We start from the raw sequence: 18,010 nt of genomic DNA, 5'->3' as shown, positions 1-18,010 counted from the left end.
ATGGCGTAGGACATTTAAAGAGGAGCTATAATCAATTTAATAGAATAGCCTTCTCCCTATCCTCTGGAGTTGCCATATAAGAAATATTAAAGAGGCACTATTTTCTTAAATCCACTCCACTTTTAGTTTTTTTCCCTGGGAAAACAAGGGAACATAGACCCAATCTTTTCAGGGACCTTCAAGGTGCTAAATGGCCAAAATGAACACAAGGTAAAAGGGAGTAAGAAGTCAGCTTCCATGCCACTATTATATCCTGATGTGAGGTGTGAGATCCCTCAGATCAAGAAACTAGTTTGTTGGGCTCTTATTAAAGAGTCACATGCCAAAGTCCTCAACACATGTACATCAGACAAGGTTTATAAAACCAACATGCTGTCTTTGGCTATTCCCTTCAATCCTTTGCTTTACATCTTTAAATTCTAACTCCCCTAAACTAACCAGAGGCATCAGGAAAAGCAAGCTATCCAAGTTCTTGGTTTGTTTTTAACACACACACTTTCCATTCTTAAAATGCACCCAGAGAATGAAAGGAGAAAAGAAAAGGTGACAGAGCACAAAGTCGCCTATTCTATAAATGCCTGCTGCTGAAAAGAACATCAGAAGCAAAATCCCCACCTGATGGCTTCGGTGGGGCTACATGGGTAGGAGTACATTTGTTTCCTGGTAAACCACTAGAAAAATTTCATTCATTGACTCTACCCCTCTGCTTTAGGAAACAAATAGGGTCCCTAACCTTTACACTTACACAAAAGTTGCTATTTCTCACACAATGATTTATTCATATACATTCAGCTTTTAAAGTACCTTTTATATGTTCTTTGCCTAAAACGTCTTCCTTTGGTGCAATGTTCATCACCAGAGCTTCACCAACTCAAGTAGTAATATTTATTCTATTGTACAACTTTGCTAATACAATTTACTGTACATGCAAAACTGTTATTGCTACAAAGATTCTACCTCTTGAAAATTATTATTCATTTTATGGCTTTTATTTTTTATTTTTTTTTTGCAATAGGAAATATCCTTTCCTATATACTGTGCTATTTTGCATTCATTCATTACCTTTTCAGAGGTATTTTTAAAAATATTTAAATGCTTTTTGGAAATAGATTCTCCCAGGCACTAAACTATTTGAGCCAAGAGTACAACTGCTTTAAGTACACTCTGAGAATCTAAACCTGGGTCCCTGGATATCTGCTGCTACAGAGTCTATTTGTTTAAGCTTGCTTGTGTACTGGAGACACATCACATTCCTTTTGCATTTCATATCATGGTAACTGTAAAATCTGTATCAAAAAATCCTGAACTCTCCTAATACTGAGACTTAAAAATCACCTCCGAAAACTGCCCTTTCCAAGTTCTCAAGGCAGCTTTTAGAGGTAGGAGTTTCTTTTCCACAGAAAGGTATCTTATGCTTTCAGAACAAAAACATTTATTTTTACAAGCAGAAAAAAGTGAAAGCTGTCTGAGGTGGCTTACTATAACCAAGCAAAAGAGATAGTTATTACATGGCAACCTGCTTAGGCTCCATCTAGCTACACTCCAATTCTTGCGAAAAGGTCTGGAATGCCATCAACACGCAATTCAGACTGTGAAATAGGAAAAGCCTGTAACAAATTTATGTAGGACACTGAACTACTGACCAGTGTTCTTCCATAACAATTAGCATTTCGCAGACAGGAATTGTAAATGGTCTGCAGATTAGAAAAGCACTTGACTAACACAGCATCTCAGTAAGACATGCAAAATAAAAAAATAATTTCTTGATGCAAAGGAGTGGATTAAATAATAAACCTACAAGACACACTGTGTGAAAACAGCATAAGAACAATCTCATCTCAAACTAAGAGAACAAAGCAGAATCATGAAATGGGGCTTCATTTTGATTTGAGGTTTAAGACACAAGGGCAGCTGGTTTCCAGCTACCTCAGAAAAAACTTAAATATCCTCAAACACAGTATTTCACACTGTAATCCCACAGTTCTATTCATAAATGAGTCTTTTTGGCCTTAATCTCCTTTCCCCAGGGAGAATATCATGATTCCGATATTTATGAAAAAAGAAAAGATCTCGATTTTCCACTCATTTTACACTATTGGTTATTATCAATAATTCATCCTGAAGTTTAAATTATTACTAGGCTCATGCACTAACCCCTAACATGGCACTACAATATGCTACCAAGCACTAACGCTTACAAAACTATACACATCTCAAAATGGAAGACATTGGTGATTTTGTTGTTCTTAAACAACTTGTAACATTTGTCCACAAGTATTAAAATATACATATATATATTTCTATTGCACATATCCCGTTTTTGTTTAACTTTTTAAAAGAAAAACTGCCAGCTGACATGGATGAGCAGAGAAGGAAGTAGGCACAGCTACTGATCAAGGTGTAGTCCTGCCTAAAATTACAGCTTTTCCCATCAAGAAGGGGACAAAACAGCCCAGGGGGGAAAATGTATGCATATTAAGCAAACACTGGGCTAGTACACTGGCACAGACCCATTTTGTTAGATGCCATCTGGTGACAACCATTAAAGATGCAAAGAACAACTTGAACGAGAGCATTCAACAGTGGTTCCTTTAGCTATGAAATAAATACAATGCAACTGGAGAAGAGGAGTCTGATACATACTCAAACAAATGGGCCAGAGATGGTTTCACTGGTGCTGACGGTGTAAAGTCCCTATCCCCTGCCAAATGGTCCTACCCAAAACACTGCAAAAAGGACAAGGGGAAGATGGATAACAAACAACTAAAGATATAAATTCTCAACATACCAATGGAACTCAGTCCTGTCTTTAACAACTCCAAAATAGTTAAAGAAAATATCAGGAAGTTGGCTGAGAAGTTACTTAGAGAAACATTTAAGTTACCTTTATCCGAAGTTACTTCTATGTTTTACCACTCAGTATTTGCCCTCAAAGGAAATTATATTTGATCTATATTATGTAATTATTTTACTAAAAAGCTTTCTTATGTCAATTCAAACTGGGTGACCAATTTACTAATCATTAAGAGTGCTCAACATTTCTCATTTTTGGCCATTTCTATCACTGCTAAATTCTGGTAAATCTGCCCTAAGTTTTTAGCATCACAGCATGTATGACCCTAGGCAAATTCCCTAAATCAGATATGATCTAAGACAATTTGTTCTTAATTGCATCTAAGAAGTTTCAAATTCTTTCTCACAAAGACTCATAGCTTCCTTCTTCTTATGTAAAGACCTGACAATTCATACAGTGGTCCTGTTGATTTGGAAGCAAGAACAGCTTTACATTATAGTCTGTTCATCACACGGTATAAATTTTAAGGAGAAGAACGATCCATATTTTTATTGAACTATTTTTCTTGTTTGAGTTTTTTTCCAGACCCCGAATTTCTTCTAAATCAACCACAAATTTGGGAACATTGCTACTGAAGTCCATTCTCTGATCACAGTTTGGTTCCAACCAGGGAAAGTTACCTGAGTCCCAGCCTTTACAACCTAACATTACACCTCACCTAAAAAAATAAACCAAACATCTGAATACCCATCTTGGATCAAAGGAACAAAGTTATTTATGTTTTTAGAAAACTGGGCTACAGAATGTAAGATGCCCTAAAGTTAGATGGAGCTGCATAAGGCATTTTTGCTTGCTTTTCTCAGGAGAAAGGAATTATCTGCAAACTCTTTTGTTTTCCCCATTCCTTCATGCCCAAAGTTGAAGGCAGGTCATACTAGAGGATCTGCCATATTTTCTGAACAGAAAAAAACACTTAAGCCACTTGTTCCTGCCTTAGCAGCATGGAAAACCAAGTCTCAAGTGCTATGTTAAGAGTCCACAGAGAAGAATGAAGTAATTTGCAATATAGGAGCCTCTCATCTGAGGGAGGTGAAAAGGGTTCCGCCAGTGGACTTGAATCTGTTTTGTTTCCTTTTCCAATCTTTCAGCAAACTCAAGCATGCATTCATAGGGTTAGCAAATGTACAATGTGGTCCTTCCTTAGGAAAATGAAAAATCATTAAAAAATACGAAATGTCCAAAGACTTCTGAGACAGAAGCCAACAAAAGCTTCCTGCTCTAGGAGAAAAATCCCTCTTCTCATCCAAACTGTAGATTTACACATGTAAAGATGTGTATTTTACAGAGACTCCGTTAACCTTGCATTCTCTTATCTTCATGCTTCTTTATCACATCAAAGGTTTTATTGCAAAATTGGATCTTTGTTCTTTTCCAGCAAATGTACTTCAAAGGATGAGTCAGCATTTAGATATTTAATATCTGTGGTTTTTAAGCATCTCTTTCATTTCATATTAGAACACATATTTGGAATTTACTCCTTGCAGATTCAACTGTGCTTATGACAGTGGCTGAAACTGGAAGACATTAAAAAAAAAAACAAAAACCTGATGTCATCCATACTTGCTATTTATTCATTCTTCTTGTTTGGAACAAAAGGTAAAGAATTCACAAACACCAACATCTAAGCACCTTTTTCAAATTAAACATCAGCCTCAGCTTCCAAAATAACTTCTTTATAATTAAGCAAAAAGCAGAACATGCATGTCAGTTGCTTCTTTCTTCCTGGAGAACTTGGCAAGACAACTGCATCCTAGGAGCTTCTCAATGTTGAATCTGAGAAGTGGAACAAAAAGCAAAGCAGCCTTTTCCAATCCAAATCATGGAGGTAAAATGTGCAGAGAAGAGATATCCACATTTCAAGAATAGGGAAGGTGGCTGGATAAAAGGACTACCTACTCCAGGAGACAACACAGAATACCTGGAAATACAAAATAAATTAAAAACAGGGAGGTTAAGGCAGGTACTTCTGCATAAGCTCATGTTTAAAAATGATATTTAAAAACACATAGAAAGAAAATACATTTTAGATTACACACTGTCTAAAAGAAAATGTCCAACGATAACACCAAATTCAGTATTGTCATCAGAAAAGCAGCAAGTCAAGGGTGCCTGGATGGCTCAGACGGTTAAGCATCTGCCTTCGGCTCAGATCATGATCCCAGGGTCCTGGGATCGAGTCCCGCATCGGGCTCCCTGCTCCTTGGGAGCCTGCTTCTCCCTCTGCCTCTCTCTCTCTGTCTCTCATGAATAAATAAATAAAATCTTTAAAAAAGAAAAGAAAAGAAAAGAAAAGCAGCAAGTCAAAAAAATATATAAGCACAATACAAAAGTTAGATTTATGTAAAAACTAAAAAAAAATAGAGATACACATGTCCAAGGGTTCCTGGGTGACTCAGTCCGTTAGGGCATCCAACTCTTGATTACAGCTCCAGTCATGATCTCAGGATCGTGAGATAGAGCCCTGTGTCAAGCTCAGCATTGTCTGCTTGGGATTCTCTCTCTCTCTCTCTCCCCCTCAGCTGCTCGCAGGTGCTCTCTCTCAAATATATAAATCTTTAAAAAAAATACTACAAAGCTGTAGGTAATCAAAACGGTATGGTACTGGCACAAAAACAGACACATAGATCAGAAGAACAGAACAGAAAATCCAGAAATAAACCCACAATTATACAGTCAATTAATCTTCAAAAAAGCAGGAAAGAATGTCCAATGGGGAGAAGATGGTCTCCTCAATAAATGGTGTTGGGAAAACTGGACAGCTATGTGCAAAAGAATGGAACTGGGCCACTTTCTTACACTATTAACAAAAATAAACTCAAAATGTATTAAAGACCTAAATATGAGAACTGAAACCCTAAAAATCCTAGAAGAGATCACAGGCAGTAGTGTCTCTGACATCAGCCACAGCAACATTTTTCTAGATAGGTCTCCTACAGCAAGGGAAATAAAAGCAAAAATAAATTACTGGGACTACATCCATATAAAAAGCTTCTGTACAGTGAAGGAAACAATCAACAAAACTAAAAGGCAACCTACTGAATGGGAGAATATATTTACAAATGACATACCAATAAAGGGTTAGTATCCAAAATATATAAAGAACTTATACAATTCAACACCAAAAAACCCCCAAAATTCAATTAAAAAATGGGCAGAAGACATGAACAGACATTTCACCAAAGACAACATACAGATGGCCAAAAGACACATGAAAAGATGCTCAACATCACTCATCATCAGGGAAATGCAAATCAAAACTACAATGTGGGGGCGCCTGGGTGGCTCAGTCGGTTAAGCGACTGCCTTCGGCTCAGGTCATGATCCTGGAGTCCCGGGATCGAGTCCCGCATCGGGCTCCCTGCTGAGCAGGGAGTCTGCTTCTCCCTCTGACCCTCCCCCCTCTCATGTACTCTCTCTCTCTCTCATTCTCACTCTCTCAAAATAAATAAATCTTAAAAAAAAAAAACTACAATGAGGTATCACCTCATACCTGTCAGAATGGCTAAAATAAAAAACAAGTGTTGGGAGGATGTGGAGAAAAAGGAACCCTCTTGCACTATTGGTAGGAATGCAAACTGGTGCAGCCACTGTGCAAAACAGTATGAAGGTTCCTCAAAAGTTAAAAATGAGGGGCGCCTGAGTGGCTCAGTCGTTAAGCATCTGCCTTCAGCTCAGGTCATGATCTGGGGGTCCTGGGATCGAGCCCCGCGTGGAGCTCCCTGCTTGGCGGGAAGCCTGCTTCTCCCTCTCCCACTCCCCCTGCTTGTGTTCCCTCTCTCGCTGTGTCTCTCTCTGTCAAATAAATAAGTAAAATCTTAAAAAAAAAAAAAAAGCTAAAAATGAAACTACCCTACAATCCAGTAATTGCACTACTGGATATCTACCAAAAAAATACAAACACACTAATTCAAAGGGACACATGCACCCCTATCTTTATAACAACGTTATATACAATAGCCAAATTAGGAAGCAGCTTAAGTGTTCATTGATAGGTGAATGGATAAAGAAGATGTGGTATATATACATACACAACGGAATATTATTCGGCTGTAAGCTGAATGAAAGTCAAAAGGCCAAAAAGCTGAACAAGCCAAAAAGAATGAAATCTTGCCATCTGCAACAACATGGATGGAGCTAAAGAGTACAATGCTAAGTGAAATAAATCAGAGAAAGAGCAATACCTTATTATTTCACTCATATGTGGAATTTAAACAAATGAGCAAAGGAAAAAGAAGGAAACCAAGAAACAGATTCTTTTTTTTTTTAAGATTTTATTTGTTTATTTGACAGACAGCGAGAGAGGGAACAGAAGCAGGGGGAGTAGGAGAGGGAAAAGCAGGCTTCCCTCGGAGCAGGGAGCCCGATGCGAGGCTCGATCCCAGGACCCCGAGATCATGACCTGAGCCAAAGGCAGATGCTTAACGACTGAGCCACCCAGGGGCCCCAAGAAACAGATTCTTAACTACAGAGAACAAACTGATGGTTACCAGAGAGGAGGTGGGTGGCAGGATGGGTGAAATAGGTGATGGGGATTAGGGAGGACATCTACTATGATGAGCACTGGGTGAGGTATGGAATTGCTGAATCACTGTATTGCACAGGTGAAACTAATATAACACTGCATGTTAACTATACTGGAATTAAAGGCAAATGTAAATTAATTCAGAATCAAATCAGCAGGAAGAGAATTATAGAATTTGCATTTGTTGCAAAAGCAGCAGAAGAGTAAAAAAATAGAGAAGATCCAGAGAAGGGCCTTTAGAACACCATGGGCAACAGAGCTGTTTCATTATATAAGCTTACTTAGGCCAATTCAATGCTTGCACCAGCCATTAGACTGTTCTGTAGTTCAATTATTATTTTTTAGGATTTTATTTATTTATTTATTTGAGAGAGAGAGAACGAGCAAGAGAGCACAAGCAGGGGGAAGCAGCAGAGAGAAAGGGAGAAGCAGGCTCCCTGCTGAGCAAGGAGCCCAATGCAGGACTAGATCCCAGGACCCTGGGATCATGACCTGAGCTGAAGGCAGACGCTTAACTGACTGAGCCACCCAAGCACCACCTGCAGTTCAATTCTAATGGCAAGATAACTGGTAGTAATGTTGAGCGTGAAAGAAGATACAAGCTAGTTCCTTCCAGGAGGAAATATGCTAAAAGAATTCTATGTAAACCAAATAAGCATCAAAGACGAGCACCTTTTCCTAACAGGGAACCTACCTAGACTGTCTTATAAACAAATTTCTTCAGCAATACTTACTAATAAAAATACACACATTCATCATATATAAACTTCACCTCTCCCCCATCTGTATCTTCATATTAGGCAATAATGCTAGAATATCATAAGCCTGTTTTCTCTTCAAAAGACCCAATTTCAGGCTCCTGGATGACTCAGTCGGTTAAGCAACTGCCTTTGGCTCAGCTCATGATCTCAGGGTCCTGGGATCGAGTCCCGCATCGGGCTCCCTGCTCAGCAGAGAGCCTGCTTCTCCCTCTCCCTCTTCCACTTCCCCTGCTCATCCCTCCACTCTCTCTCAATAAAATCTTTAAAAAACAAACAAAAACCCCATAATACCCAATTTCACATTCACTCAGACACCATTCAATTTTAACACAAATATGGATCACAAACTGTAGAACCTACTGAAAAGTGAATGAATAGTAGTAGCTTAGCTTGAAAGCCATAGTTCTGACCATGACCTCCAATTCCCCCTAAGGTCTACACCACCTTCCACTGTATCTCTTCTGACCCCAACTCTATTTCTTTTCTTTTTTTTTTTTTTTAAAGATTTTATTTATTTATTTGACAGAGAGAGACACAGCGAGAGAGGGAACACAAGCAGGGGGAGCGGGAGAGGGAGAAGCGGGCTTCCCAAGGAGCAGGGAGCCCGATGTGGGGCTCGATCCCAGGATCCTGGGATCATGACCTGAGCCAAAGGCAGACCCTTAACGACGGAGACACCCAGGTGACCCCCAACTCTAATTTTATCTCCCCCTCCATCATGTGCTCCAACCACACTGGACTCTTTGCTCTTCCTGGAATGTCAGGCATACTCCAACCCTATAGCCTTTGTACTGGCTGTTCCCTTTGTGAGAGGACCCTTCCCCAGGTATCCACATAGCTAGTCCTCTTATCTCGTCTTTACTTAAATGTCATTTTCTCAATGAGGCCTACTTTGAGCCAGTTTAAGATTATACTGTCCCTCCATCCCATCCACAGACACACTTCTACCATTCCCCTTTACCCTATCTACTTTTCCTTTTATCCATAGCCTGTAACACTATCTAACCTACTCCATAAGGTATTTAATATGTTTCTTCATTTACTGTCCTGTCTAAAATGTAAGCTCCAGAGGTGCCTGGGTGGCTCAGTCATTAAACGTCTGCCTTCGGCTCAGGTCATGATTCCAGGGTCCTGGGATCGAGCCCCGCATCGGGCTCCCTGCTCGGCGGGGGGCCTGCTTCTCTCTCTCCCACTCCCCCTGCTTGTGTTTCTTCTCTCGCTGTCTCTCTCTCTCTGTCAAATAAATAAATAAAATCTTAAAAAATAAATAAAAATAAATAAAATAAAATATAAGCTCCAGGGGTGCCTGTCTGGCATAGTCAGTGGAGCATGCAACTCTTGATCTCAGAGTTGTAAGTTTGAGCTCCACACTGGGTGTAGAGATTACTCAAAAATAAAATATTTAATACATAACATAACGTAACATGTAAGCTCCATCAGGAAGGAAACTGTTTTGTTCACCAATGAATCCCAAACACCCAGACTAGCATGTGACCCAGGTAACCACTTGATAAAAATTTGCTGAATAAATGAATGAAGAGCAGGGCTCTTAAAAACATTTAGCCAACATGAGTTAAAATGTAAACAGGTTCTAGAGTTAAGTGAGGAAACCAAAACTATACACACTGATCTACAAAATCTTCAAATACATCCCTATAAAGTTGATGACTTACTAGGCCCTTCTAGCTCTTTGAGGTCACTTGTTTAATGCTATTGATTATACAAATAAAGTAACTCCGTATTAGAAAATTTGACTTTCTGGGAGGACAGAAAGGGAAATCAGAATTTTTAAGGTAGTACTTGGGCTAGCCAGACCTGCCTCAAATGACTCTGGGTGTAGTCAGCTTCTAAGATGGGCCCCAGTTATTGTTGCCTCCGGGTATTCACACCCTCCTACAGTCTCCTCTAATGATGAATCAGGGTATGATAAAGAATTTGGCCTTTGTCCTGGGATGGAAACTCTAAATCCTTGGAATTTACAGTAAATGAGGCAGAAGAAATTACACAACAGAGTCCTAAATAATTAATGGGTCAAAGAAAAAATGACAAGGGAAATTAGGAAATACCTTGAGATAAATGAAAACAACACAACAAACCAAAAATTATGGGATGAAGTAAAGCATAAGAGGGAAATTTATAGATATAAATGCTTACATTAAAAAAGAAAGATCTCAGGTGCCTGGGTGGCTCAGTCGTTATGTGCCTGCCTTCAGCTCAGGTCATGATCCCCGGGTCCTGGGATCGAGCCCCACATTGGGCTCCATGCTCAGCAGGAGGCCTGCTTCTCCCTCTCCCACTCCCCCTGCTTGTGTTCCCTCTTTCGCTGTGTCTCTGTCAAATAAATAAATAAAATCTTAAAAAAAAAAAAAAGATCTCAAATCAGCAACCTAACTTTACACCTTAAAGAACTAGAGAAAGAAAAAACCCAAAGCTAGCAAGAACAAAAAATAAATATCAGAGCAGAGATAAATAAAAGAGGGAATACAAAAACAGAGAAAACCAACGAACCCAAAATTCGGTTCTGACAGGGTTGTGAGAATCCCTGAATTTGCAGCCAATTGATCAGAAGTGCAGGTTGCCTGGGAATCCTCCTAAGTGTGGCTGTCTTCTGAAGTGAGGGCAATCTTGGGGTACCTGGCTGGCTCAGTACAAACAGCATGCGACTCTTAATCTCAGGGTCATGAGTTCAAGCATTACGCTGGGCATGGAGCCTATTCTAAAAAAAAACAAACAACCACCACCACCACAAAACCCATAAAGATTAAAGTGAGGGCAGTCTTGTTGGGAACAGGGCCTCTGACTTGTGGGGTCTGCATTAACTCTGGATGGTTAAGTGTCAGAACTATATTGCAGTACACTAGTTGGTCTCAAAAGAGTGACCAACTGAATGAGGAGAAAGTGATGAGTGACTTCTGAGACATAGATGGAGCTGTGTCTTCTGCACTGTTCTCTTGGACTGCTTATTCTGGGAGAAGCCAGATGCTGTACATGAAGGCATTTAAGCAGCCTTGGAAGAGGCCGACACTGGAAGGAACAAAGGCTTTCCACCACTAGCATGAATTTATCAGCCACGTGAAGGAGCCACTATGGAATTAGATAACTGCCACCCAGCCAATCTTGACTGCAACCTTAGAAGAGAATCCAAGCCAGGAAGCCCCGGTGTTAAACTGCTCTGTAACTCCTGACCCACATAAACTGTAAGAGATAATACATGTTTACTGTTGTTTTAATCCACTAAATTTTGGATAATCTGTTATGCATCATTGAATAAAATACACTTTGCTTCCTCGAAGGACAGAACGAATGATATATCATGGGGGTTTAATTACTCCTTTCTTAAAAAATAAAAATTCGGGGGCACCTGGGTGGCTTAGTCGTTAAGTGTCTGCCTTCAGCTCGGGTCATGACCCCAGGGTCCTGGAACCAAGACCAGCATCGGGCTCCCTGCTCAGCAGGAAGCCTGCTTCTCCCTCTCCCACTCCCCCTGTTTGTGTTCCCTCTCTTGCTGTCTCCCTCTGTCAAATAAATAAATAAAATCTTTAAAAAATAAAATAAAAATAATAAAAATAAAAATTCGGTTTGCTCCCGGGTTTCAGCATCAAAAAAAAAAAAAAAAGCAAAAAACTCCTTTCTTACTTTGTTATGTAAATTCAGAACGCATTTTACAAAACACAATGGCTATCCTTATCATTCCAGTTAAGTTTTTAAGTGTCTTATTAAAATAGTGCTGGGTCAGGGCAGCTGGGTGGCTCAGTCAGTTAAGTGGCTGCCTTTGGCTCAGGTCGTGATCCCAGGGTCCTGGGGATTGAATCCCACATGGGGCTCCCTGCTTAGTGGGGAGCCTGCTTCTCCCTCTCCCTCTGCCCCTCCCCACCGCTCATGCTCTCTCTCAAATAAATAAACAAAATCTTGAAAGAAAAAAAAATAGTGCTGGGTCTGATGGACAGTTTCTGCCCCCAGATATGGATAGGCTCTACTGACGTAAAATCACTGCCTGAGCAAAAATTTAACTTCTCAGTCATTCAACATTTATTGAGTGCTTCCTTTCTTTGAAAATTTTAAATTATTTACTTGAATAGGTAACAAAAGCACTAACAGGAAAAGGTACAATAGGATATACAATGTTTCTTCCATATCCACTTATCTATTTTTTTTTAAATTGAATTAGCCAACATATACTACATCATGAACAGATGTACATCATAACATTTCAGATGTAGAGTTGATTCATCAGTTGCTTGTAACATCCAATCCTCATCACATCACCTGCCCTCCTTAATGCCCATAACCCAATTCCATAACCTTTTATATATTCTATGGCTACATAACATCTGTGTAAGTAGATTTATTTTCTCCCCACAAATGAAAGTATACTACACACCATGTTCTGCACCTTGCTTTTCCCTTTAATGTATATTAGTGATCATTCCATATCAGAATTAAAGCTACCTTTTTTTTTTTTTAAAGATTTTATTTGAGAGAGAGCAAGCGAGAAAGTATGAGTAGGGGGAGGGGCAGAGCGAGAGGGAGAAGCCGACTCCCCACTGAGCAGGGAGCCTAGGACCCTGGGATCATGACCTAAGCCTAAGGCAGATGCTTAACAGACTGAGCCACCCAGGTGCCCCAAAGCTACCCTTTAAGTACAGAAGCACCTACATTTATTTACATCAGTTCCCTGCAGATAGATATTTATATGTTACTAATATTGGGCTATACCAATGTCGTTTCTATTACTATCTACCCGGATTTATTTATTTTTTTTAAGATTTGAGAGAGAGAGAGAGAGAGAGTGTGTGTGTGTGTGCACATAGCACGCACAAACGGGGGAGAGGAAGAATCCCAATCAGCACAGTACCCAACGTGGAGTTCAATCTCAGGACCTGAGCCAAAAGTGAAACCAAGAGTTGGACACTTAACCAACTGCACCACCCAGGCGCCCTCTACCTGGATTTAATTAAGGTTCTAAATTCAAGCAACAAAGCCCCTGTTCTAAAAGCATATGATAAAGGCTCTCTCACCTAAATTTGTCCCAGCAGTTTTTATTCCTTTTCTTTTTTTTCTTTTATTCCTTTCCTTTTGTACATTGTAATACAGATTCTCCTTATGATCTGATAAACCCATCCTAAGTCAAAAATGCATTTAATACACCTAACTTACCAAACCTCATAGCTTAGCTTAGCCAACTTTAAACGTGTTTAGAACACTTACATTAGCCTACAGTTGAGCAAAATCATCTAACCCAAAGCCTATTTTAGAATAAATTACTGAATATCTCATCTCATACAATTTATTGAATACTGTACTGAAAGTGAAGAACAGTTGTATGTGTTTACCCTCGTGGATCACGTGGCTGATTTACAGCTGTGGTTTGCTACCAGTGTCCAGCACCATAAAAACATCACACCACATTATTACTATCCAGGGAAAAGATCAAAATTTAAAAACTGGGGGCGCCTGGGTGGCTCAGTTATTAAGCGTCTGCCTTCGGCTCAGGTCATGCAAGGTCCCGGGATCGAGCCCCACACTGGGCTCCCTGCTCCGCGGGAAGCCTGCTTCTCCCTCTCCCACTCCCCCTGCTTGTGTTCCCTCTCTTGCTGTGTCTGTCAAATAAATAAATTAAATCTTTTTTTTTAAAGATTTAATTTATTTATTTGAGAGAGGAAGAATGAGAGATAGAGCGCACGAGAGGGAAGAGGGTCAGAGGGGGAAGCAGACTCCCTGCTAAGCAGGGAGCCCAATGCGGGACTCGATCCTGGGACTCCAGGATCATGACCTGAGCCGAAGGCAGTCGCTTAACCAACTGAGCCACCCAGGCACCCAATAAATAAAATCTTAAAAAAAAAAAAATTAAAAACTGAAGTATGGTTTCTACTGAATGTGTACTGCTTTCACATCATCGAAAAGGCAAAAAATTGTTCAGACGAACCATCATTAAGTCAGGGACTGTCTGTATAGCTGGAATTTTTTACTTACCTTTTTTTAAAATTTGTTTTTATTGTGGTAAAATACACATAATATAAAATTTATCATCTTCACCCTTTTTAAGTGTTCGGTTCAGTGGTATTAAGTACATTCATATTGTTGTGCAAGCATCACCACCTTCCATCCCCAGAACTTTTTTTCATTTACAAAACTGAAACTCTGTCCCCATTAAATAATAACTCCCAATTTTCCCTTCCTGAAGCCCCTGGCAACCACCATCCTACTTTCTGTCTCTATGATTTTCACTATTTTTCAAGTACCTTTATAAGTGATATACAATATTTTAATCCTTAAAGCAGCTGTACATTGAATGATTTCCACGTAATACAATCAATGTATATGACTAAGTAGATGAGTTGAACTGTGTCCTCCCCAAATTCATAAATTGAAGTCTAATCCCTAGCACCTCAAAATGTGACCTTATGTGAAAACAGTCAATACAGTCACTACAGATGAGGTCCTACTGGAGCAGGGTGGGCCCCCAATCTAACATGACTGGTGTCCCCACAGAACTTAGGACACAGACGCAGGGAGAATGTCATGCTGCCACGAGCCAAGGAACTACCAAAAGTTAGAAGAAAGGCCTGAAACACATCCTTCCCTAGTACCTTCAAAGGGAGTATGACCCTGCCCACATGTGGATTTTGGATGTTTGATCTCCAAAGCTGTGAGACAATATATTTCTGTTGTTCTAAGTCACCTAGTTTGTTTTAGCAGCCCTAGGAAACCCTATTTTACAGATAAAATTTTAAAATTCAATTTTTAAAGCACATATCACTTCCTGCTCTTTGAGCAATAGAACATACATCTGTGGTAAATTCAGAAGACAGCAACACTATGGCTAGACTCATACCTAGAAATATTAATGGTGTAGTGAAAAGCTTTAGAAATTAAAGATTAAAATATCAGTATTTACCTATAATTAGAACAAGTGAATATATCCTAAAATTTGCCTAGGAGCACTTATATTTTATCATTTGATCTTCAATCTAATTAAAGCTGTATCTTTCTTCTTTATCCAATAAAAATTACTGGTTTGGACAAATGATGAAGTTTTTCTTTTTTATACTTGATACACTGCTTTTGTTGAAAATACAAGGTTTAGCTTAAATGTAAGTAATTTCTAGTCACAGGGCGCCTGGGTGGCTCAGTCGGTTAAGCGTCTGCCCTTGGCTCAGGTCATGATCCCAGGGTCCTGGGACTGAGTCCCACATTGGGCTCCCTGCTCAGCGGGGAGCCTTCTCCCTCTCCCTCTGCCCCCTCCTCATGCTTGCTCTCTCTCTCTATTGCTTTCTCTCTCTCTCAAATAAATAAATAAAATCTTAAAAATTTCTAGTCATTTTTGATGTTCATTTTCTGTTGAAGCTTACTGTTCTACTTCTATCTAGCTATTTTTCAAGCTGCCGAAACAGTATCTGGAAGCATTAGCCACTATTACTCACTTGCCAAATCCTGAGTTCTGATTTTTGCTTTCTTCTCAAGATGTATAAAAGCACCTGGAAGCCAAAGAAAATGTTCTTCCTGTGATAAGGAAAAATAAAAACAACATTACAGTAAGGATACAGCCCTCACTTGTGCTATATGCTTCTTTGTGCAAAACTATTCAAATGAACCAAGCTATTTTTAAAACATCACCATGGGGCGCCTGGGTGGCTCAGTCATTTAAGTGTCCAACTCTTGGTTTCCACTCAGGTCATGATCTCATGGGTCTTGGGATCTAGCCCCAGGTAGGGCTCTGACCTCAGTCAGAGGTAGGTAGGTAGGTAGGTAGGTAGGTAAGTAGGTAGGGGGTGGGTGGGTGTGGGTGTGTGGGTGGGTGTGGGTGTGTGTGTGTGTGTGTGTGTGTGTGTGTGTGTGTGTGCGCGTGCGCTTGCAAGATTCTTTCCCTCTGCCCCCACCTGCGATCTCTCTGGCTCTCTCCCTCTCTAAAATACTCTTTAAAAAAATCATTATCAAAAACTATTCAAAAGGAATAGTCAGAAAGAAGTTACTCTCTACCTGCACTGGCACTAATTTTATAAGGGTATCAAAACTCTTGAATAAGTGGTTCTCAAGTTTTTATGGTACTCTCTTCCCACTAAGAACCTGATGATGCCGTGGTCCCTCTTCTCACAAAAGACCTCTGCTTTAATATAGATGACCACACCCCTCTGTTGTAAGGTAGGAATAATACCGTTCCTTTCCTCTGCCCTACATATCTTGTTTCTTCTTCTAGATGAAACTGAAAAAAATACTCCTGACAAAAGAGAAAGGTCTTATTTATAAGGAAGCTATTCTTTACGCGGTATTTCCAGCTTTGCTAAATCAAGGACCAGCAAAGAGCCCACCAGAAATATTCATTCCTATTATGACATATCAGTGGAACTGCACCCAACTAACATGCCAATTCTAAATAGGCTTCACTAATTCAGAAACCTAGTAACAGGAAATTTTCCAAGGATTTAAGTGAAACACCGAATCAGGGGTTATAAAAATCCAATTTATAAAAAGAAACCCCATATACAAGAACCGAATACAAATGACTTGACATTATACTTGGCAACCCCACCACATTATACAAATTACGTTCTAATAATATTTCCCCAAACTCTTTCTCACTATCTCTATAAACGATAAATAAATAAAAATTGTACACTGGCTAGCTCCTTCAATTCTGGAAAACAACAACGGTGAATTCTACCGGGACCTACAGTCAGTCGAGATTAATGCGCCATTAAGCAATTACCAGGTCATACAAGGACAAAGCTGCTTACTCGGATCTTAAAAGTTTGAGGGGTGGGAGGGGGAAATGAATGAATAGGTAGCAAGAGAACGTGAATGATACAAATTAAAATCCCGGGGGAGAATCTATTAAACCAAATCTCAAGGTCAACGGACCAGGGACACAAATTACTCAGGGCCCCAGTAGGCCTCGATTGATACCGGAGACTCAGGCAAAACAGCGAACACGAAGCCGTCAGGTGAGGAATATAAATAAATCAATAAAATAAAGGTATTCTTTAAAAAAATAAACCGCTGGACGACGCAGCGGCTGGCAGATACACACCCGCGTGGGTGCAATCACCGGGGAACAAGCCGAAAGCACAAAGGCAGACAAAAAAAGGCACTGAGAAGGACAGAGGCGGGTAGAAAACGAAGTGTTGGTGCGACACACTCCGGAAGGTTTGTACGGCCGCCCGAGGCAGCTCGGCAGGAAACCCGCGCCAGGCCGAGGCCCGCGCCCGCTGCAGGCAGGGTTCCGCGCGCTCCCGTCCCCCGACCGGGCTGGGCCACGCCACCTCCTGTTAGTTCCCGTCGCCCGCCTTCTCGGCTTACCTCGCACCGACCAGAAGGAGCACTGGACACTCCGGGGGCCTTACCGCCCCCGGCCCAACGGCCGGCTCCCACCCGCACGCCTCACTCCGCCATCTTCGCTCTTTCCCAAGTCCGCCAACCCTGCGGCAGCCGTTTCCAAAAGCTCCGCCTCCGCTTCTGCCGCTGAGTCCCGACTGGTTAACGACTTGCGCAAGCGCATTGTCTTCCCGCTGTGGGCTGGTTGGAATGTAAGTCCGTCAATAGTGCTGACCCCACTCTTTTCGATCTTTTTTTTTGTGGGATTGGGTCCCAGAGTTGAGGTAACGGGGGAAAAACGTTTTTGTAATTCACTTGTTAGGAATGTAAAATTATTTCCGCGTAGAACCCGTGTCACTTCGTGGAAAGGTAGTCTGGCTAGGCCGCATGACAGTTTTATAAGACACCGTTAGGTTCAACTATACTGCTAATAATTTCATTCTCGGACCGGGAGTTTTTAATCCCGGACATAATACCACACCTAGGCAGACAGTTTAATAGCTCGTTTGTATCTCATTCTCTCTGACTTGTTTCCTTCATAAGGGGCGCAAACGTCAGACC

Source organism: Zalophus californianus, chromosome 6, assembly GCF_009762305.2.
Source record: "Zalophus californianus isolate mZalCal1 chromosome 6, mZalCal1.pri.v2, whole genome shotgun sequence".
NCBI classification, from domain to species: Eukaryota; Metazoa; Chordata; class Mammalia; order Carnivora; family Otariidae; genus Zalophus; species Zalophus californianus.
The sequence above is the reverse complement of the archived record's forward strand: the minus strand, read 5'-3'. Positions refer to the sequence as shown.